At 38.2% G+C, this 13,954-nt stretch overlaps 1 protein-coding gene and 2 long non-coding RNA genes across 4 annotated transcripts in view; 2 read left to right on the plus strand and 1 right to left on the minus strand.

Annotated features, from left to right (window-relative positions):
• The window catches only part of zbed4 (zinc finger, BED-type containing 4), a 28,299-nt gene extending 27,286 nt beyond the window's left edge, over positions 1–1,013 (minus strand). The window contains exon 1 of the mRNA XM_051688681.1: positions 659–1,013. The gene's annotated coding sequence lies outside the window, so the exon portion shown is untranslated. The remainder of the gene's footprint in view (positions 1–658) is intronic.
• A 46-nt stretch (positions 1,014–1,059) lies between these two features.
• LOC127435356 (uncharacterized) lies at positions 1,060–4,026 on the plus strand. 2 transcript variants are annotated; one of them, XR_007896185.1, is made up of 4 exons: positions 1,080–1,262; positions 1,452–1,670; positions 1,798–1,992; positions 2,311–4,026. It is a non-coding gene; the product is annotated as an uncharacterized LOC127435356 (long non-coding RNA). The 2 variants fall into 2 exon arrangements; XR_007896184.1 differs by having other exon boundaries at positions 1,060–1,262; positions 1,452–1,992.
• A 5,332-nt stretch (positions 4,027–9,358) lies between these two features.
• Positions 9,359–13,621, plus strand: LOC127435362 (uncharacterized). Its single transcript, XR_007896191.1, has 3 exons — positions 9,359–9,427; positions 10,601–11,486; positions 13,498–13,621. It is a non-coding gene; the product is annotated as an uncharacterized LOC127435362 (long non-coding RNA).
• The last annotated feature ends 333 nt before the right edge of the window (positions 13,622–13,954 follow it).

Below are 13,954 nucleotides of genomic sequence, written 5' to 3' on the forward strand. Positions count from 1 at the left end.
ATATTTAGAGAAAATAATCCAATTAATAAAGTTAAAATTATCGGTCAGCTCTCAACCAAATACACACAATGACGATTTTTTTTTTTTTTACAGCAGAAATACAATGAATAAACAAAAATATACACTGGACAAGAAAAACTAAGCCAAAATATTTCAGAGTGTACTTATAAGTATATTTAGATAAAATAATCAAATAAATAACGTAAAATTGATCTGAGGTGTTTCTAGTTATCAAATTGTGCTGCTGCACGAGACCGCACGAGACTACACAGGCGCTAGCTCGCGCGACACATGCTAATGCGTTAGCTTGCAGACAAAAACAACCGGAAAACACTTTACGCTTCCCATATGCCATATGGATATAAGTGACTCGTTTAACTTCGTAATTCTTATGATTTAATTTGTAATACTTTTTTCATATGGCTTTAAATGTCTGTATGGAGTCATTTACAGTCTTAAAATGAAGACACTGGGCTTAGTGACAACTCAATGGTGTGGTTACGTTAGGCCACACGGGACATAAACTGATGAGGCAGAACCGGATCCTGGTAGCACAAAACAGATAAACTCGTAGAACCAGCCGGGTCACTAGATCTAAACTAAAAATCATGCATGTGTTTGTCTGAGACAGAGTAAATTAAGAGATATCATTGCTTACCTTTGTGTCATGAGGTTTACTTAAACGAGTTTCGGTTGCGAAATAGTTAAATAAAGCGTATGGTTTATCCAGTGGGGTAATTGAGTTGGTTGCTTTGTCTCCTGTGCAGTAAATAGTGTGCTGTAGTAGCGCCACACGGCGTAAGACGGAAGCAATGGGCTCTATGACGTCATAGGGCTTTCGGTATGGTTGGCGGAATTAATAAACAAAACGGTTAAAAGACCACCGGATGTCGTGGTATTCCATGGTTGAATAAATGCAAGGTTTTAATCGTATCAATGAAGACACGAAGCATTTGAATCTGGATGCGCATTCGTCCAAACCACAAATAACGAAAACAACAAGGCAGTATGGACTCTGCACAGTCACTTCCGCATTGTGTCTCAGCCAACACATGTCGCTTACATGCGGTGCGGTGCGGTGCAGCGCCGGAAGTCGTTTTTCCCTGTTGGCGAAATCTGCGAACATGGCGCAGAAGAGGATGTCGTTTTACACTCGATGTTTACAGGAGCTTCCCCAGGTTACTGGTAACGATGTTAATAGCATTGTGAGGAGGAGAATGGCTTTAAATGACAAGTTTCGAGTTACATCGACAACTTTTAGGGTGAGTATTCTCATGCTAAGTCTCAGTTTCTGACAGTTCATACCTATGTTTTCGTTATTTTATTTATCTGTCTAGTTAGAATTTGTAGTTATACTGTTTTTCTATTTTGACTAATGTGCTTGTTTATGTAACGTATACGATTTTTGGACTATGAATGTCACTAACTATGCGTAACTTCTCCGTTTCCAGTAAGGATCAAGGTGACAGGAGAGATAAGCGTGAGGGTGACATGTTTCCGGTCGACGAGGAACTCAGAGAAGCCACAAAGTTGGAGAGTTGGAGGACACTCAAAAAGAAAAAAGATGCCTTTGAGCTTAAATCTGAATTACACGCTCATTACATACAGAAGTTTTTGAGGGTTCCTACATCTATAAGAAGATAGGCATAGTGAAACTATTCATCAGAAAGGTTCATAAGTGCTTTAGTTTTTAAATTTAGGGATATAACTCATTACAGTGTATGGTATGATTAAATATATTCACATAGATTATTAATTCATAACTCTTGCTATGGTTTAATTTACTTATCTTCACAGACTGTATTAAAGGACTGCCATCCTGAAATAATGTCCCAAAGCAGTTGTTCCTGTGTTGTTGGAACAGCATTGTGCAACCACATTGTTGCACTACTGTACTATACAGCACACTACTCATAGCTTGGCATCAGTGCAGTTCCTCCTGTTCATAGCTGTACTGAAAGGGAGCAGAGCTGGCACAAACCCAGAACAATGGTAAGATGATGTGAATTATCGGATGCTTTTAAGAATTATATAAATAAACTTTATTAAGGGATCATGTAATATAGCAATAAATACATGGACATGATTTGAGTTGAAATTATTTTATTAGCTTACTTGAGACGAGCATTAATGAGAGACAGAACACAAGTACCACTCTGTAGGATACATAGGTTTTCTAGATGATCGGTCAGTTATACAACATTTCTATGGAAAACGGTCATTATTCAGAAATATTTGACCTACTAGAATCAAGTATCCCAGATTATTTCCTGTAATAATGAAATTAACATGGCCCCTTTGTATTCCTAGGGAGTCAAGCCAGGTCCTGTCAGTGGAATGGTGGTCCTGTCTGTAAGACCCAAGAGAGGAAACTTGCTGAGGGGTTAAGGAGCAACATCCCCACATTCATCAATGTAGCATTTTACATAAACTCCACCTTTTTTTTACTATACTCATAATTTACAAAAGACTTACTGGATGAGATCAGCCCTAGAGATAAAAATGGACTTTCCCAATACCAGTGTCAAAAATTAATGTTTTATTAGGAGCAATATTTGCCTGGAATTGTTTTTCAGGGGCATTTGAGAGCAATATGAGGGCATGTTTTTTCTAACCTTATAAAAACGCAGCAATACTTCAAACCCATACTAGGGATGCACCGATCTGATACCTGGAACGGTATTGGCTCCGATACTGAAGCTTTTAAACGATCGGGTATCGGTCCAACGAGCCCGATCGAAATCTGATACTGTGTGTTAGTCATGTTCGTTACTGTCAAGCTTAATAAATGACATAAAAGAACCATAAAAACACAAAGTTGTTCATATAACTCGTGCATTTTATTCAAAGCCACTTGAAGATGTACAATAGCTCTGTGAATCACAAAAGGCTGTGTTTAATAATAAATGTATAAAATACACGCACAACTCCAGCGCGTCAGTGAATGGCGCTGCTCTGTTTACACACACTCGCGGCTATTTTTAGCCTTCACGCGGTGCGCAATATTTGAGTGCTACTCACGAACAACATCTCAGATGTAGATGCTCAATCGTTCGGTTCACTTATAATATGCATTTAGAATGGCACTGGAGGTGCTTTTTTTTTTTTTTTACATTTTTTTTATACCAGAATTTGAATAAGAAGTGAATTAAACTACTGTGAACTTGCCTACAAACAGACACACAGGACTTCCTGGAGAGTTCAGAATGTCAAAATAAAAGCGTGAGGGTTTAAAAATTAAAGGTGCACGATTGAGATATATTACTATTATAATTTATTATTATTATTATTATTATTATTATTATTATCATTTGTTTACAAATAATAATAATATTTAAGTTGAATGGGTTTCAAAAATCACTGAATGAAAAGTGAGCTGATATCTTACAACTAAATTGAACAAAAAAAAAAGAGATCTGAATCCTTTAAAGTCCAGATTACAAGGACTTTGTTACTGATGACTTATACTGGAATTACTGTTAATTTTGCTGCTACATTATCCAGTATACTAGTTAACAAAGTTTTTCTTAAGCAATACATTTATATTGAAATAATGTGTAGTTAGAGGTTTGTGTTTCTTTACATATTAAAGAGCACACCCAATTAGTTCCACACAATAATGTAAAGATATTCTAAATTGATTATGCAAAAAAAACAACAACACTGGTATCGGATCGGTATCGCCGATACTGAGATTTCCGATATCGGAATCAGATCGGAAGAGAAAAAGTGGTATCGGTGCATCCCTAACCCATACTATACCATACCCATACTAAGGAATGAAAATAGACTATAATGAAAAATATCAAAGGTCAGACAACAAATTAAACTAAGGAAACTTTGCTCAGTTTCTGACCCTGCCTAATACTTTTTTCTGTATTACTGCAGTGCAGGTAACACTGTATTGAAGTTATTTAAATTTACATGTTTACATTACAGCATTGCAGGTAACACTGTAACAAAGTTATTTATATTTACATGTTTACATTATTAACATTTGTACAAATAAAAGCAAATTTATCCATCCCAACAACAAGTGTTGTGTCTAGGTTTACTTTAATCCTTAGCCCATGCTTTTACTAGGGGTCCATTTTGATAGTTGACAAGGAGGCAAGTAACTGCATAGCTGGATGATGCTGCCAGTGATGAAGAGAGGGATGACCATGTCAAATAGCTTGTGTTGTTTCACCCTGTGTATGACATCGGAACACAGCAATGTTTGCCGATCTACTGTTTTCCCGTCGTTGATATTGAAACTTTCTGGAAGTCATTACTATAATGAGATATTATATATGTTTATATTTATAACAACACCTAACTATATAATACTTAAATAATTAATTGTTGTTTGCGATTCAGTTTGTCAGCTATACAGGAAGTAAAGTAGCTAGCTGAGATTTTAGTGGAAATACTAGGCTGCGTGCCGTGCATAGAGTCCATTGCTCATCCACTAAAGTAAACATACTGGGGTTTCTTGCCCCGAGGGTCTCTCCCAGGGGCAACCAGGCCCCAGCAGGGGTGGGGCAAAATATACAAGTCCTTTTGGTATTTAAATGTATGTTTAGGTCAGTTGAAAAGGTTAGTTATTTTTGTGTATTTGCTATTAAAGCTTTTTAATTAATGCATATTTTCAGTTTGTTGTTATGAAAATAAGAAGTAATTATCTTACAACAAGAAATGTGTATGACATTGGAATTTTGAACACATTGTTTTTCCTTTTTTATTGTTATGCTTAAAATCATTACTGTACTGTATAATTAAAAAACGTTTTTATTAAAAATGCGTAATATTACAATCAACAGTAATGTCAATAAATAGTATACAAAACATCAATAATATAAATAGGCCTATAAATAAGTATAAAAAAGTATATACAGAAATGGAATAAAAATAAATAAGTAAATGGAAATGCAAAATTTGTTGAATTCATAAGGCAAAGATAATGTCTGTCAGTCTGTCTTGTATAATTTTGATAGACTGAAAATACTTAAAATTGATGTCTAGAATGGGTGATTAGACTTTTAAAACACTTCATTTTGTCTGATAAATATAACATTTTCCTAGTAACAGAAGCAAATGTTCAGTTGCCTTTATGAAAAAAAAAACACGTTTATAACAATGGAGTATTACAAGTACAACGAATTAAGTATTTAGGTATGGCACATTAAAGTATAGGGGTATCCTGTATGACCCATGAGTGAGCATCATAACATCGTGCGTAGCGAGTGGCATGCTCATTCTGTTTTGAACCGCTGGCATTGTTGTTGATCCAAGGCCAAGCTCAAAGCAGTAAAGGAAACAGCAGTGTGTTTGAATGGCGATCAAGTCAATCATTTTCTAATGCATGTTACTCCAACATTATACCATTATCCTGGCGGCCGCTGAGGATAAGCTTTCATTGCATTCCAGATTTATCCAAGCAGAAATAATCTGTGGTCTTTGGATGAGAATGTTGTGTACGGAATTACTGCAGGCTATCGCAGTGGAAAGCTGCTTCTGTCTTTAACTTTAAAGATCAGAGGTATTATGTTCTTTAAAAATCGGTGGTTGTTTTGCAATTTGTCAATTTAAACTTTTTTTTTTTTTTTTCATAAATGGGAATACAAAGGGTAGCAGCGGGCTCCTTCACCTCCTGGTGGAAGGCAGCGCCTCCTCCGCCTCCTGGCGAACCGCTCCAATACCACCGGATCGTGTATCCTCGGCGTCACGATCCTCCGTCAGCGGCGAGGTGTCTCTGACAGCGCGTCTTCCTCCAATCCCGGGTTTCTGCACCAGTGTGGCAGACAAGGTCTCTTGCTTAAGGGAAAGGAGGAGGCGGGAACCAGATTAACAATCACAAAGACTTTTAATACAAAACTTTGACGAAATCTTTAGAGTCAACATAAACACTGACGCACAAACACACAGCTGCGTGTCTCTCTCTCTCTCTCTCTGGTGTCTCCGGCCCCTCCTTATCTCTCTCTCCCACTGATTGGGGCAACTCAACGCCAGTCGTGCATCTGTCACATCCAGACAACACATAGCTGCTGTATGGCCCCAGAAATCTTGGAATATAGTGCACTTGTCATATGGACTACTGTTATGACGTCTTTATACTGAACTTTTAATTGTGCTTTATAGTATTTGTCCTTTTTGAAGCTTGACAGCTCCTGCTCACTATAAACTGTTATTCTATGGAATACAGCTGCTTAAAATATTTATTATGTTCCAAGAAAAAGTAACAGCATGTGGGTTTTGAACAACATAAGGGTGAGTAAATGAGTGCGTATAAGTACATTTTCTGTTTTTAGGTGAACTACTTTAACTGGTGGCTCCTCCTCAAAATAAATTGGTCTCTTTTAAATGAAGACTTAGGAGATGCTGTACAAAATTCAGAATTAATTAAAGACATAAATAAATTATTTAGAAAATCTTAAATTGATTTTTAAATTATTACCTAATAATATTTGCATTAAGAATATACACTATATTGCCTAAAGTATTCGCTCACCCAGCCAAATAATTGAATTCAGGTGTGCCAATCACTTCCATGGCCACAGGTGTATAAAATGAAGCACCTAGGCATGCAGACTGCTTCTACAAACATCTGTGAAAGAATGGGCCGCTCTCAGGAGCTCAGTGAATTCCAGCGTGGTACTGTGATAGGATGCCACCTGTGCAACAAGTCCAGTCGTGAAATTTCCTCGCTACTAAATATTCCACAGTCAACTGTCAGTGGTATTATAACAATGTGGAAGCGATTGGGAATGACAGCAACTCAGCCACGAAGTGGTAGGCCACATAAAATGGCAGAGCGGGGTCAGCGGATGCTGAGGCGCATAGTGCGCAGAGGTCGCCAACTTTCTGCAGAGTCAATCGCTACAGACCTCCAAAGTTCATGTGGCCTTCAGATTAGCTCAAGAAGAGTGCCTAGAGAGCTTCATGGAATGGGTTTCCATGGCCGAGCAGCTGCATCCAAGCCATACATCACCAAGTGCAATGCAAAGCGTCAGATGCAGTGGTGTAAAGCACGCCGCCACTGGACTCTAGAGCAGTGGAGACGTGTTCTCTGGAGTGACGAATCACGCTTCTCCATCTGGCAATCTGATGGACGAGTCTGGGTTTGGCAGTTGCCAGGAGAACGGTACTTGTCTGACTGCATTGTGCCAACTGTGAAGTTTGGTGGAGGGGGGATTATGGTGTGGGGTTGTTTTTCAGGAGCTGGGCTTGGCCCCTTAGTTCCAGTGAAAGGAATGCTTCAGCATACCAAGAGATTTTGGACAATTCCATGCTCCCAATTTTGTGGGAACAGTTTGGGGATGGCCCCTTCCTGTTCCAACATGACTGCACACCAGTGCACAAAGCAAGGTCCATAAAGACATGGATGAGCGAGTTTGGTGTGGAAGAACTTGACTGGCCTGCACAGAGTCCTGACCTCAACCCGATAGAGCACCTTTGGGATGAATTAGAGCGAAGACTGCAAGCCAGGCCTTCTCGTCCAACATCAGTGTCTGACCTCACAAATGCGCTTCTGGAAGAATGGTCAAAAATTCCCATAAACACACTCCTAAACCTTGTGGAAAGCCTTCCCAGAAGAGTTGAAGCTGTTATAGCTGCAAAGGGTGGGCCGACGTCATATTAAACCCTATGGAATAAGAATGGGATGTCACTTAAGTTCATATGCGTCTAAAGGCAGATGAGCGAATACTTTTGGCAATATAGTGTATGACACTGTCCTTGCCAAAACCTAAAAGCACAATAGAAGTCACAAGTCATTGGTCTTACCATGTTCTAGTTCTAATCTGGGTGATGATAACGCTCTACTTTGTGTTTTTTTATAGATAATTTTCTTAGACAATGTCAAGAGAATTTTTTAAAATGCTACTACAAAAGCCTGCCAGATTACCACATTCATTCAGTTCCTTAACAACATGCACACATTCGCTCTTTGTCTTAAGTCTCACATGCTGAAAACTGCTCTATTAATGTTTTCACATTCATGATTATGAATATATGAATCACGTACTGTACGTGACATATTTTAAATTCAAAATGGTGAATTTAGCCAAATGGTGAATAGTTTGCGCCCTTGGAAATTAATGTCGGTCAGTACAACATTTCAATCATAAAACAGTGGTCAAATATTGCATGTTTAGTTAGATACTGACATCTCACATAACACAAACACTCTTAACCTTAACTGCTTGCTGATGCATGGCGCTGGGATAATCCACGAGGTTCCCGCTTAGCATCTTGATAAACTTGAGTCCCCCCTTCATCGATCTGACATTGACGAGCGGTGTTACACTACTGAGTGAAAAATTTTACTTTTTTAAACCATTATGTCATTCCTGCAACAACTTAATGACAATTAGACAGTGGTGCCTAATGGAATGCAGCAGAACAGCTTCAAGGTAATCAATTATTTAGGGGGAAAATCTGGCAATATCTGATTATTGAGGTGGACTTGTCCCCCACAAAGTGTATTGTGGTTATGGCCCTGGCCAGAAGACCATTCAATTTCACCATTCTTTGACATCCATATTTCTTCTCCTGCAGGCTGCTGATGAGCTGGTTGAAGATGGACTGGTCCTGGTTGCGGATGGGCTGGTCCTGGGGCTGACTGAGGGTCAATCTCATCCTCTTCTTCCAACTCATTCTCGGACTCAGAATGGACAGGGGCATGGCACTGGTCTCGTGCCTCTATCTCCTTGAACAAAAAAGCTCTTGCAAAAAGAAAGAAAATTGTGGACATGAGGTTCCCTATTCAATCAGTAGGGGTAAAATGAAAGGTTGTGAAAGTTGCTCACTGTCCTCCTGTATTGAATGACGCTGGTTTCGTGTCTCTATCTCCTTCAACAAAAAAGCTATTACAAAAAGGTTAATTTTGGACATGCAGTTCCCTATTCAACCAGTAGGAGTAAAATGAAAGGTTGTGAAAGTTTCCCACTGAACTCCTCCTTTGAATGACACTGGTTTGGAGCCTCTATGTCCTAAAAAAAAAAAAAAAGCCATTACAAAAACAAGGCTATTTTTGGACATGTAGTTCCCTATTCAACCAGTAGGAGTAAAATGAAAGGTTGTGAAAGTTTCCCACTGTCCTCTTTTGAATGACACTGGTTTTGTGTCTCTATCTCCTTCAACAAAAAAGCTATTACAGAAACAAGGTTAATTTTGGACATACAGTTCCCTATTCAACCAATAAGTGTAAAATGAAAGGTTGTGAAAGTTGCCCACTGTCCTACTCTTATGACGCTAGTTTTGTGCCTCTATGTCCTTCAACAAAAAAGCTATTAAAAGGTTTAGATTGGACATGCAGTTCATACACCAAGCTATTAAAAAAAAAAAAGAAAAGAAAGAAAATTGCACTTTCTCCACGATCCCTTACTTACCGCTACGCCAAGAGGAACTATTCCCTGGGTAACTCACATTGCGATGGATTTTGCAGGTCAGTGCTCATAATATCGAGTGAAAATAATGAAAACAAGCTTGTGGAATATTATTAGCTTTCCAGATTTTACAGTGATACTATTTTGGGAAGTATTTGCTAAGCCGTTTAGGAGTTAAAGCCGTTTATCGCTGAATGTGTCTGTAACATACCTGTTACTTGAACACCCCAAAACGTCTTCATGAGATTTTCAATATCCAAGGTCAGGTGTCAATGAGCGCGACAAAACACAGGAACACTAAAGCTCTAACCTGTTATAATTTTAAAGGATTACCTTACACATGAGTAAAGCACAATGTTCTTCTGAAGAAAAAAATTAAGATTGAGGATTGATTAATTTAATATTCATATAAACTGTAATATTACACTACAATATTTATTATTAAACAACATTAATGATACAGTAACACAATTTAATCGTTATTTATTGTCAAATTACTGTTTCATTGTGAATCACTTTTTGCTTTTCTGCAAATAAAAGGAAAAAAGGAGAATAACAATTTCACTTGTGATCCATCACAAGGGCTCTCTTCAGTTCAGCAGAGCTCTGCCCACAAGCATGACAAATCATGCAAGACGCGATTTTATTAACATAAATGACAGATATACTGAAAACTGTATTATATATACTGCATAAATGCAATGAAATATATGAAATCTCGATGATACTGTTTTCCAGTCTTGCTCACTATGGGGTGCTTCAGCTACCTCAGCACCTGCCCAAAACTGCTTTGATTCAACTGCTCAGAAAGGCACCTGTGATGTCCAAAATGCATTGATTCAAACGTTCGAAAAGCACCTGTAATGGCTAAAATGCTTCGATTCTAATGTTCGGAATGTGCCTATGCTACCATTAAAATGATACTGTGGTATTTGTCGAAATACCTTTGGAGTACCATACAAAGACCATAGTACATGAATATAGTATTCAATCAGTGCTATAATACGCATCAAAGTATCATGGTATTCCTATCAGATAACTGTTCCATGGTACCACTGCAGTACTTTTGATTAATCAATGTAATTACCTCCGAAGTGAAATGGCCTGTTTATAAGTTTATGTCATGTAAGAAGTTTTGATTTAAAAATCCAACTAGTTTGGTGGTTGAGCTTCTCTTATGGAATGAATCTACTGTACTGTATAATAAACCAATGGTTCTGTTCTCTTTGCAGATTTCTAAAATTCACAATGTAAAGAAAATCTCGGCCTCATAAAGAACATGTCTCCCAGTGGCTGCCTTCTCCCATCAAACCCTCCCCAAACCGGGAGACACTCACCTACGCCCAAGCCCAGAGAACTGTGGAGCTGGAGGTCGACGACCGGCTACACCAGATCAGCATCATCACAGATGACGATCCCACCGCACCAGTAATAAGGAAAACACAGAAAAACACCACCATGTTTTGGTATGTTCCGCCCACCTCAAAACAACCAGCAGAAAAGAATGCGGCTGTCACCACACAAAAACCTCCATTGCAAAACAGCACCCTCCCTGAGCCCAAATTCCGCACAGTAGAGTACAACCTCCAAGCGGTCCCATGCAGACCTCCAACGTACTACCAGAATGAGCTGGATGAGGAAGTGGAGCATGATATAGATGAAGAAGACTATGCCTGGCTTGAGCTGGTCAACAAGAAAATAAATGGCGAAGGTCTCAGCAAGGTCTCCCCAATGTTTTCGAGTTCCTCATCAGTAGTTTAGAAAAAGAATCATTCTTAGAGATTCAGGGCCAAGAAAACCTCCAGACGCAGTCTGCTGTATATGCATGGATGGCGAGTGTCAGGACAGCAACGGCATCCTCTTCTGCGACATGTGCAACCTGGCTGTTCACCAGGTTGCACAGCCTACAGCCTACTGTGGGGCCCACACCCCAAACGGCTCCATTAAGGGACTACTCACAATATACAGTGTCACCAAGACCAAAAACGGAGTTTGTCAAACCACTGACAAAAAGAACAACAGGACGAGATCGAAGAAGCATAATAGAAGGAAAAACAATGAGACAGAAGTTGTATCCCCAGTTCCGTTCGTGTCTATGCCCAGTTTTTCACTTGAGAGGTAATTTTAGCTCACGAGAGCAGGGCCTTTCCTGCGTTGAACATTTTTTGGCTGCCGCACAAGTGAAATTTCAGCTGCCAAAATGAAATGAATTATATTCATCTCGCTTTCGACACTTTATACATACAAAATATGCTTCTCATCTGAGACATGCATTTGTGCAGTGTGACTGAGGCCTGGTTCTCAGTGGCGTGATTCGCGTGAACCATCACATAAGTACTTGCGCAAGGGATCTGCATTGCTTTTTTGATGCATGCTGATCACGATTTTACAGCAGTAACAGTAACTGTGGTATTTTTTCTTTTTTTAAAGAAAACTTTGTCTTAATTTGTTGATAAGTCTTTGAGGTCCAGACTTTAATCCTCTTTATGTATTTGTCCTTATGCAATGCCATTAGCATAAGTAAGACCATGGATGGCTCCTAATTTCTGTGGTTGTTCAATGTAGCTAGTCTTTCTAATAAAATAATTATAAAAATAAGGTGTTAAATTTAATTTGATTTCACATTTCACCTTAAAGTAAAAAAATCTGCATCTAATTCAAAAGGTTCCATAAACGTAGTGAAAAATAACTAATATCCAATGTAAACATGAAATGCAATTAAGTAATTATGTTATATATTAATTAAATGCAATTATGTAATAAACCAACTTCGAGCATGTGGATGATCATATACATCAGTCACCAAGAACATTTTTGACCCAGGAAAAACCTTTAAGAGGTTAACATGGTACTTACGCAGATGCAGTGTTAATCTTGTCACTGAAATTACTCAAGAAAATGTTAGTTTATGATAGGACTGGGCGATATGTAAAAAATATTTTATCAATAATTGCCTTAAAAAAATATCACAGTATCCGATTATATCATCGACGCCCCTGACGAGGGTCATTGAATATGTTTGTTTTATTGATTTTGCTTTAATTGTAAATTCATTTATTGAAACAAGTCAAACTTAAACACAAGATATTTCTAAATTAAAACTGCACTTTAAATAAAATGAAAAAAGCAATTACAATAACGAAGTGATAAAAAAAAAAATCTTATATAATCACCTTCCCAAATTCAAACATTTCCCAACTCCAATGGCCCCGTTTGCCGTCACTCAAGTATTCGTCTATGACAACAGGTGGGAAATTACTAATAGCCTAAAAACTAAGAACTAAATGTAAATGTAAAGATAATAATAATAATTATTATTATTATAACAGTAATATAAAAAAACCAAAACATCACCTATAGAAAGTTCAGCATATTACAGTTTCAAATTAAGCGTAAGCCTAATACATTTCCATGTGTTCCCAAAATAATGATGCCTAAAGACAATAAAATAGAACTCAATTTTAGGTTCAAAGTGAACGTGGTCTTGTATTATTTTATGATTTAATCACTTTCTTCTTTGCTTCTTAAATACAAAGTTATATTTGAGCAAACCTGCAGAGTTCACAATACCTGTTAAGTGCGAACTGCTCCATGGAAATAAAGCAAAGTAAATTTCAAGCACCTCCCGAGATCAAGTGTGTGTCTTTGTGTTACTCTGAAACGTCTTAAGCTGGCTCTACACTAGCAGACTCAAAAGAACTCATTTTGGCCAAGGGTGTCACACATGCAGACTGTTTTGCTCAGATCTCCTTCTCTTTGGTCAGAGGTATGACACATTTGCCAAATAAAAATGGTGGAGGGGTGACACATAACGACTCACCGCAACTATCTCTCTCTGATCCCTGTCACGTGGGGTTTGCCAAAATAACAACATGAGTAAAACTGCAATTGCAATAGTGTGATTTGTGATTGATAGTGCAATAGTGTGAACTGTAGCTTGCTTGATTGTTCTGAAACAGGGGCTAAAATAGTTACATTATGTTGCATTCTCTTCATGGTTCTGTTGGCTTTCACAAGGTTATATTTTAAAATGCACCAAAACTGTAAAAAAGTTTGTCAAGCGGTAAGAAAGCGGTAAGGGCGCTTACATCTGAGCTAAATTATGTCTAACACCTGTCTCTAATTTCAGTGAGCACGGGGAGAGCGGCATAAATAGAGCGACACAACACTTAGTCGAGAGAGAGACTGGATACGACAGAGCCGAGCCAGAGCAAGGATTTTCTCATAGTGAAAGTTTATTTGTGGAAGCAGTGTGTGTTAGTGTTTTGCATAAAGGTAAACTGTAAAGTGGTGTCGAGGAAGAGGGGAAATAAAGCCTCACCTGAAGAAGGAAAACTGCTTCTCGCTTCATCTTTTACAGCATTATTTCTGCAGAATGATAGAATCACTATATATTTTAATCAGTGTTTGTGATATGCAGCTGATTGTGATAAAAAAAAAAAGTTCCGATCAGCTTGTCATCTTGTCAGTTATTCTCAGTGACAGAATTATTTTTCAAACAAAACAAATATATTTTTTTCAATTTTTGAAGCCATTAACTCAGCAGGGAGTCCTGATGGCCAAGTGATTAACACCTCCTGCAGAGA

The sequence above is a fragment of the Myxocyprinus asiaticus genome, chromosome 45, assembly GCF_019703515.2.
Source record: "Myxocyprinus asiaticus isolate MX2 ecotype Aquarium Trade chromosome 45, UBuf_Myxa_2, whole genome shotgun sequence".
Lineage (NCBI taxonomy): Eukaryota > Metazoa > Chordata > Actinopteri > Cypriniformes > Catostomidae > Myxocyprinus > Myxocyprinus asiaticus.